The sequence below is a fragment of the Lepidochelys kempii genome, chromosome 3 (assembly GCF_965140285.1).
Source record: "Lepidochelys kempii isolate rLepKem1 chromosome 3, rLepKem1.hap1, whole genome shotgun sequence".
Taxonomy (NCBI): domain Eukaryota; kingdom Metazoa; phylum Chordata; order Testudines; family Cheloniidae; genus Lepidochelys; species Lepidochelys kempii.
The window spans coordinates 162,858,271-162,868,563 of record NC_136382.1 but is presented as its reverse complement, the minus strand read 5'-3'; positions in this window follow the sequence as shown (position 1 = coordinate 162,868,563).

Here is a 10,293-nt window from a genome sequence, read left to right as displayed (position 1 = left end):
CAGGACTCTGACCAACTTGGAATATTTGGTTCATTGGGTTTGTTTGCACTGGATACATTTGAGTGCTGTTACTCGGGTTTACATAAGGCTGTATGTGCTTTGAACAGGTGTTTATTTGTTTTCATATGTAAATAGCTGAAATGTAGGAGGAAGGAGAGCGCTCCAGCAACTTCTGGGAGTTGTAGCTCAGGGCAGAATTTGTCCTGTTGTATGTAGAAAATGGAAATTCTTGTTTTTGAGAAGGAAAAGCTTTAGATCTACCTGTAGGTCTGGGAATTGCAGGTCAATGTCAAGACATCTAATGTAAATTCTACATTATACAGGCTACAGGAATTCATTAGTAATGCAACAGAGGTGAAGTAATGGATATATAAAGCATAAGTGTATGCCACGTCGGCACAAACTGCACCATCAATGTGGATATAGTAGAAATAACCCTTAAATGGGAATGAGATCAGTGTAACAGGAAAAATTCTGCTGTCAGCTACAATGGTTTAAATGTGAAGTCATTCCACTGACATCACTCAAGTTGAGTACAAGAAGTCTATTTAAGTCAGTGATTTACCCTAGTGTAAAATGTGACATATTGGGTTAAATCCTTGCCCCTGGTTCTGCCTGTTTTGTGGTACTCCAGCAGCACAGAACAGGTGGAAAGCTGGCCTAACTAGATGATTGGGTATTGGCAGGAGAATCCTCAGGTGGCACACACCACTTTGTCCCTCTGGTTGGAGAGAAGGTGGAATGGCCAGAGCCTGTGCAACTTTAATTTGTCCTCCTTTGTGTAGTAGGTAAAGATTGTATCATAATACAAAGATACAAGAAGGCTGAATTAAGGTTGCCTCAGACAACTTTAATTCTGGAATTTCCTAACTTTTGAGTGCTTGACTTTGCAACTCTAGATTTTGTGTGTATAATTTTTATATAGGCTCAATTTATAAATTTAACCAACTGAGGAAAGCACTTGGGAGAGCAGACATAGCTGTAGCTAGGACGCTACACAGGATAGCAGCTGAGTGGAGACCACTCTAGAACCTCTAACATAACCCACGACTGCCAGACATTAATGAGAAAAAGTTAATTTTTTCTTACCATCAAACTGTTTCAGGGTCTGATCAATCAGGAAAGTGAGTCAAATAGGAGCAGTCTAACTCTAGTAGCCTGCTGCATCCTACAGACACCAGTGCAGTCTCACCATATGAAGTGGTTTGGCTCTGTCTTTGTGGCAGAGATGTTGGCCAACAGGAGAAGAGTTCTGCTAAGCCAGGCTATCAGCTGCTGTGCACCAAGTACAGTAAACTGACTTCTTATTGAACTGAAAAGAGAAGCAAAGATAGGTTTCAATACATAAAAACCCTGAAATATGTAAAGCATATTTCCAGTGAGACTTAAGCTCTGCCAAATAAAGGGCTGAACTGTAACTTGTTTACTCAAGCTAAGACTAATATCAAGCTGAGAAAGACATAACCAGAGAATTGTTTCAGAGTAGCAGCCATGTTAGTCTGTATCCGTAAAAAGAAAAGGAGTACTTGTGGCACTTTAGAGACTAACAAATTTATTACAGCATAAGCTTTCGTGAGCTACAGCTCACAAATTGTTGTATTCTTTCTCTTCATTTTTTTCACTCAGGTGCTATAATGTTGCTATAGTTACACTGTTCATAGACTTGCACATTTAAATTGTTTGCAAGATGATGACAAGGTTCAGGGCCTTTGAGAAGCTTTTATCTTTGGATCACTGTGATGGAGTGTACTCCCCACATGGGCTCTGCAGGAGCTGAATTAAGCCAAGTGAGCCCAATCAGCCAAATAAGCTACAAATGGGGGAGATTTAGGAAATGTGGAGAGAGCTAATTAAGAGGAAGCTCACCTGTGAGGGAACGAGCAGGGCTTCTATAAAGCCAGGAGGACAACAACAGTGTGGGGGAAAGCAGGGAAGAAGCCTGTGGTCCCTCTCCCTGAAGTAAGGGAAATAGAAGGGGTGAAGAAGCAGGATAAAGAGGAGTCTGGGGTGAGTAATACTGGTGTAGGTGCAGACCTTAACTGTTCACTCCAGGGCCCTGGACTAGAAACCAGAGTAGAGGATGGGCCTGAGTTTCCCCCACCAACCACTGCAGAGTAGTATTGTGAATAGGGTTGTCACCTTTCTAATTGCTGGTAACCAGACCCCCAACGCCCTGCCCCATTGTTCACTCTTCTCCTTCTCTCCCCCCATTGCTCCCTGAATTGTATCAAGGAGCCTGCCTGCATATAGGAGTTGGCCTAGTCTGAGCAGGGGCTGGTGCAGGTTAATGATGCAGTGCCTCCCTCTGCCCTGCAGTAACCAGATTTTTGATTCAAGTGCCATTTAGGGTTGCCAGGTCCCCTTTTTTGACTGGACTTTCTGGTTAAAAACAGGGCACCTGGCAACCCTAAATGGCACCTGTCATAAATATAAAGGGAAGGGTAAACTCCTTTAAAATCCCTCCTGGCCAGAGGAAAAATCCTCTCACCTGTAAAGGGTTAAGAAGCTAAAGGTAACCTCGCTGGCACCTGACCAAAATGACCAATGAGGAGACAAGATACTTTCAAAAGCTGGGAGGAGGGAGAAAAACAAAGGGTCTGTGTCTGTCTATATGCTGCTTTTGCCGGGGATAGACCAGGAATGGAGTCTTAAAACTTTAGTAAGTAATCTAGCTAGGTATGTGTTAGATTATGATTTCTTTAAATGGCTGAGAAAAGAACTATGCTGAATAGAATGACTATTCCTGTCTGTGTGTCCTTTTTGTAACTTAAGGTTTTGCCTAGAGGGATTCTCTATGTTTTGAATCTAATTACCATGTAAGGTATCTACCATCCTGATTTTACAGAGGTGATTTCTTTACTTCTATTAAGTCTTCTTGAAAGAAAACTGAATGCTTTTTCATTGTTCTCAGATCCAAGGGTTTGGGTCTGTGGTCACCTATGCAAATCGGTGAGGATTTTTACCAAATCTTCCCCAGGAAGTGGGGTGCAAGGGTTGGGAGGATTTTGGGGGGAAAGACTTGTCCAAACTACATTTCCCAGTAAACCCAGTTAGAGTTTGGTGGTGGCAGTGGAGATCCAGGGACAAAGGATAAAATTAATTTGTACCTTGGGGAAGGTTTAACCTAAGCTGGTGAAAGTAAGCTTAGGGGGTTTTCATGCAGGTCCCCACATCTGTACCCTACAGTTCAGAGTGGGGGAGGAACCTTGACAGCACCCAGACAGAGAAGCCAAAAATTGGACTGTCTGAGTGGCAACCATAATTGCTAGAGGGTAGTGGCTATGAAGACTGCCAGAGTCACTGTTGGAGTGACATAGTCAGGCAGCATGGGCGAGGACTGCCGAATGCTGCTTGTGGAGAAAGATCTTGAAAGACCACCCAGGAAGGGAGAACAGCTGAGTGACCTGGCTGGAGGGCTGAGTCATGAAAAGGAAGTTCCAGCTCCTGGAACAAGAGAAGGGCCCAGATAGAGTTGTGCTATACAACCACAGGAAGGGGCGTTGGCTTGGCAGCACTAATCCCCAGAACAGGCACAGTCACATATCTATCCAGGTACATAGTGTTCAAACATTGTTACCAGATAAGAGCTGCTTAGCATCATTCTATGTACAAAAACTTGATGGTTTTCAAGCCAGCTCTTAGTGGATGTGTGACCCCATCTTTATCAGTGGAAGTAATTAATAATAATTTGTATTACCATAGTGCCTAGAAACCCTAGTCATGGACCAAGGCTCTATTGTGATAGGTTTGGTACAAAACAGAACAAAAAGACTCCAGCTCCAAGGAGCTTACAATGCAAGGAGACAAGAGATGACTACAGACAGATAAGTGTGGGCAGGGGATTGGGGGGGGGAGATAAGGAACTATATCACACAGCTACCACATTTGTAACTAATGTTACATTTACCAGCAAAGGATTTACTGTCAGACTGGATGACTCTGACCTCCAGAGATGACCCTCTCAGGTCTGTGGTAAGAGAGATTCTCTCCCTATGGCTATCAATCTCAGGGACTCTTTATCAACAGTAAAAACACTCAATGTTTAAAGTAGAGTACATTGGAGCTTCCTATAATAAGTGACTCAGCAAAAGTTTAGGACCAACATCTCACTGCAAAAATGGTGTACAAGGAACATAGCAGACTTCTGGTTATACAGTGTAATAAACTGATATGGAAACAAGTTTTTATTTCCAGAGTCTCTCACAGTTTGGAGTTTGTTCTTGCCCAGCACTCTAATTCAGCATGATCACCACAAAAGAAGTGGTGATTCCTGCCGATCTGAATTTTTTTACATAAGACTGTATTAGGTATCCTATCATATGCTTGTAGTCAATGTATATTGTATTGAGGAGCTGATCCAAAGCCCACTCAAGTCTTTCCATTCACTTGAATAGGCTTTTGAATGAGGTCCTTCTAGCAGTCCTGTCTCCAAGTGCGGCATGGTCAGTGGCCTGGGACTCAGCTTCTGGTGTTCCAAGCTGACCTAGGGAGTTAGAGGATAGTTCTATGACCTATTCAGTCTTCAGTATTTCTGCTGAGGTATCAATTAAAGGCAAGAATGACTTCTTGTTTTCACCGTCAATGTCAAAACTCCCACTAAATTCGATAGGTCCAGTATTTCATTCATTTTTGTGAGCGAGAAATTTTTATTAAACACCTGCTTGTTAGTCACTGGATTCAACACCACCAATTCATAGGCCACCGAACTGTAATCAAAGGTCAAAAATTCCTTGCAACAGATGTCTATTAACTTGAAAACTGTTGCAAGTTAATAGACCACTACATAGTGGCTTAGGAAGATTCATCAGGCCCTTTCACCATAGACGAAATGATTAAACATGATCCACTCCCACAAAAGCCCACCCAAACCAGTTAAAAATGAAAAACCGTGCACCCAACGTGAGGATTGTAAACATCATTCTGCTCATGTTGTATCCCTTCCCCTCCCTTTTGTCTGTCTTTTCTGTCTAAATTTAAGCTTTTCAGGGTAAGGACTGTCTGACTCTGTGTTTATACAGTGCCTAGCACTATGAGGCACTTACTTAGCAGGTGCCTAGGCAATCTTGTAATAAACACAATAAAGAGTAGTAGTAATTAAAATGTTAACAAATATCTACATAATCTATAGGCTTACGTTAAAGTGTGAAAGTCTCGTTCATTCACTCTTCATTCAGTATTTGGATAGCAATGTAGAGAATTTCCCTAAAATACTCAGTTTCGCAAAAACAAATTCAGCCTTTTTCAATACTCAGGCTCTAACATGACATAGGAAAGTATTCAGTCAGGACGTGTGTGCAACTCCCAGCAGTGTTAACAGGAGTGGCACAGTGCATGGCTATACCTCAGAGGGGAAAGAGTGATCTTAGCACCATCCAATTGTCAAATCAGCAAAATGTCTTTTTTAGTTAACTAAAATAGAAGGTTAATAGTATGGAATTTCTGATGTATACACTCTTTCAGAAATATAGCAGCAATTGAATTAGTCATGGTGGTTTAATCATTCATAAAAGAAAAGTTTCCTATCTCAACACACATGCTCTTGCAATCACTTTGGTAAATAACCTTGAGACAGTTGTATTATATGTTATGGGATAATGGGTTCAAAGTTGTAAAAGCTGGAAATCTTTCACCATATAAAATGCTGTTATGAGCATTAACTTATTAGGTGTTTGCTGTTGTCATGAGTCAGGAAGTTTGCAAGACCAAGCTGTGACACGTACCTTAAAGATGACACATACCAAAGAGTTTGTGTCAAGCACTACAGTACCTGAACCTAAAACACCTACCTTCATCCGCCAACGAAAGGTAAAAGCGACACCTACACACAGATTGTTTTTAGTTTCATATTCATCACAGGCTAACTAAAATGCCTTTGAAATATTATACAAATTAGAAGGACGTTTTACATTTCTTACAGTGTTTCTGCAGTTTAGGGGGTGGTATGGTTTGGAGCAGGTGATGAGCAGACAGAATTCTGTTAGTGGGTCTGTCTCTAATTTGCTGTGTAACCTTGGGGAAGTTACTTAACCTTTCTGAGACTCAATTTACTCCTCTGCAAACTAGGATACCATAGAACCTTTATACAGATGTGTTGTGGGGCTTAATTCTTTTTTGTTTTGTTTTTGTTTTTTAAGACCCTTGGGTAAAATGGGCTTCATACAGCAATTCCAAAGTATGAATAGCATGAAGAAGCTAATACTTCATAGATTTTAAGGCTTATCATTAAAAAGCTCTGACAGGGTGCTTGGTGATGTTCAAAACCTAACAGAAGTCAATAGTCTCCTGCTCTTAGAAACTTACACCCTGGACAGAGAATGCTGTATAAATCATCAGCTAGATCTGAATGGAAATTAAAGATAAATGTCAGTGTTTTATTTGCTGCTCACATGCTGATGTAGCATCCTCATTTCCCCCCTAGATTAAGATGGAGGTACTATGAGCATATGTTGTGTCCCAGCTCCTGGAGTCACATGATGTCTGTCTCAGCTTTCATGTAAAAAAAGACATTGTTTCTAGCTTTCCTGATTGCAAAGAGAACCTTCAAAATGTGAATAGAGTATAAACCAATGCAGTGATATCTGCCTGAATCTGCAGACAGCATGAAACACTACATGTGAGCAATGTGAATGGCTCCATGCATCTTACTCAGACATTCATTGCTCTGGTAGCTCACTGACACTTCTCTATGTAGTGGTGGCCCTTGCTGCAGACAGCTCACCATGTTGAGGTGGTATTGGGAAAGGGTGCTGACCGTTGAGAGCCTCTGGTGAGGGGATGCAGATTCCTTCTCCTGACATGACAGAGCCCAGCCAAGGAATGGTGGTCTGAGGAGGCTCAGCTTGCCCAAAGGGGAGTGGAGGCAGAGCAGGAGTGTGCTTCTCCACAAGCACAGCAATTGAATTTTGTGTGGGTAGTGCCCACTGTTGCCGCCTCAAGGAGGAGTAGAGCCACAGTGTGGGGGTATATGGCCAAAACACAGGATTGGGGCCAAGGGGTTCCCTGTGGGGATTTGCCTGGCCCAGACTGCCTTAATTCAGCCCTGCCCACATCTACTGTGTAGACCAGTTTGGCAGAGCAAGTCTCCAGCATGTAGGTGAGCCAGATTAAGGGTCAGTCTCGGCTCCCGCCCTTTTCTACATATGTTACGTCACGCTTGCCTTCAAGCAGGTGGAAGTGCAGTTAAGGAAGAAGGTTGTTTGTCAATGATCTCTTGTATCCATCTGTTTAATGGGAACACCCTTGAGAGGACTGTAGGCTTTGCCAGTCTAACCAGTGAGAGTATTCAGAAAATTGGGGAAATGGTGTCAAAGTGAAAAAAGCAAATGACTCTGAATGAGGTTGGGGGGGAATTGTTCAGAAGAACTCAGTAAGACCCTATTAATATCTGCAGAGTCTGCAAATACCTGCTAGCCAAATGGCTTTCTGCATTTCTGGTTGGTATAATAAGCTATCCCCTGTTGTCATGGCCTGATTTTTCAGTGATCCACTTCTGAAAACTGCTTTGAAACAAACCATCCATTTTTCTTTTCTTTAAATGTATTCAAATAATGAATAATTAACAAAAGGCCAAAATGTCAATCTACATTCAAGCTATATTGTGTAATTTCATAGGCTTCCAGTAAAAAGATAAAAAACCAGTAATTGGCAGGCTGTATATTTTCAAGATTAGACATGAAACTGGAGATCGGAGGCCACAGAGTAGCAACTTTGTAAAGTCAGTGAGCTTTCCAATTGGTTTCTCCTAGCCTCTTAACTTGTAGCTTTTCCAGTCAACTCCCTCTCCGTTCCTGTGTGCTCATCCACTGCTCTTTGGATTTTCACAGATTATACGAAACAAGAGTCCTACAAAAGACACATAATAGCTGAAGAAGGGAGATAGGAGGCCCCAAGGGGAAGAATTCAGGTACGCCCTGGAGTACTTGCAGAGAATAGATTGGCAGCCTAGAGATAACTGACGGAGAAAAAGAGGAGATTAGCGAGACCCAAGGTGACTGGAGACCAGCAATCAGAGGACAGTGGCTGAGTAAACTATCCAAAAGATGCAAGTAGCTGGGAGTTCAGAGCCCCTGGGGCTGGGCAGTAGCCCTAACGGGTTGCAAAGGGGAGATAAGAGGCTTGGAGATCATGTTTGCTGTGGCACCGCTGAAGAACTTGAAATACATCGCAGCAGCTATCCATTGAACTCAACAGCAGTTTATCACTTTCCCAAAAGGATAAGTAGCCACTCTGTGTGGGTATTTTGCCAGAAGTGCAGTAACAATGTTGTTCAATGCTCTTTTCTTTTTCCCCAAGAGTCTGTCTAGATAGCTGTTAAAATACAGAAAACAGAGGTGCTGTTTTAGCAGTGGGTTAGTTCTGTAGTCTCGCCTGTGGAGACCTAGGTTCAGATCAAGTTTAGGAGGATGTAAGTGAAATGGGCACGGAGGTGCTAAAGCCATCAAAGCTGGCCACATTCCCTGTTCCCACACATCAAAGGGGACCTGTGCCTCCCATTCAAGTTAATGGGACTGGAGCTTAGGTATCCGTGTGACCACAGACCTCAGATGATTGAATAATGAGCTTCTGATTCTATATGGATAATAGACTACCAGGCTGGCGCTAGTGCTCATTGTATTTCATGTTCTTTGTCCTTAACAATTACAAGCAACATTGATTCAAAAATAATGAAAAGTGAGCATGTGCTATGGTCTTTATAGAAATATGTTTTCACTCTGACACCCCTCTGCCCAGCTTAGTCAGACAAGTAAAAATGGATGTATAGCAGGGTCTTGTGGGTCTGATGATAGATGTACCATCTGTTGTCTTTGCTCTCTCTACAATATTAAGAGTCGGAGGAAATCACATTGACACAATTGCACTCCAAATAACCATGTTTATTAATTATGTATAAACATACAATGCCTAACTACATAAATCTCTACACTTCTCTGGCAGCATTCTGATGGCTTCTGCAACAGAAGATCAGGAGGCCCACTAGTGGGCCCAAAAACTATTTAAAGGGATACTACCCAACTCCTATACACACCCCACTTTTCAAGGGACAAGTTAGAGGGGTGTATGAGATTGGGAAGATGTACCTGGATGTGACACCACAGTGAAAAGTGACCAATATTTGTATTTTTCATTAAGACTGGAATAACGGCTCTCAGCTGCTGAATGCAACATAAGGCATTTCTCCCTTCTGCTGCCTCTCTTTCAGTCAATGGAGTTACTGTTGGCAATAACAGTGGAAACTACTTCCACTTTGCAAAAGGAACATGCTTCCATTCTTCCCTTTCTTATGGCATGTTGTCCAGAGGCCACGTTTAGCTTGGCTATTCTTTGCCTTGTGTGTATGTCGCATACAAAGAAGGCTCCCTCTGTCCATGCAGTAATGAGCATGGAAATGTGCAAGAGTAGTTGGCTTGGAAGAAGACACAGGAACGTGAACTACTATTTTGAGAGTTCTGTCAGATAGAATCCTTGTGGTTTCTCTTGGTCCCCTGCTGCTACTGTCTCATATGATTATTTTTTGGCCAGTACCGAGTGCCTGAGAGTTCCATTATTCTGGTATCAAAACCAAACATAACATAACTGCTATTTGTGGGTTGCAAATATAACATGAGGACTAGAGCCATTGAGTTCTGTCAGTGGGAGGCAGCAATTTGCCTTAATGCGCTATAGTCTCCCCATTGTGCCCAGGACAACAAATTTTCACTGGCTAAGGGTGAGTGATGAACTACTCCCCAGCCTCCCCAGCAGGGTTGCTGGCTGTCCTTGTGGCAGCCCAATTCTCTGCCACGCAGAGGAGATCAGAATTCAGCACCAAATTCTCTGCTGGTGAAAATGGACAAAAGTCAGTTGAAGTCAGTGCACAATCACATAGTTCTACCAGCAAGGGATTCAGCCCTAAATTCTTGTACTCAGGACCTGAATTCCTTCCTTCCTGGGCTGGTAAAGGCTGAATGAACTGAAGAGAGAGCCTGTTTAGTTTGAGAATTATCCAAGGAACCTCCCCACACGTGACTCCTCTCCAACTAACCCAAAATTTTCATGGACAGGCTTTGAAGGAGCTGTATCCTGCCCTTATGACTAGGGAAATGGCATATCCACTTTACAGCTGTACAGGACGTCACAGTTGTCAGTAGGAAGATAAGGTAAGGCCTTCTACCCCAAAAACTCAGCCCCTACTGCTTGTGCTAAAGGGGAACCTCGACTAGCTATAGTGGTGTTAGGGCTTACAACAGGCCCTAGAGGGGAACAAATCATGTCGCAACAACCTAATATTCTTCTTTCATAAGGCTTTTGATACTG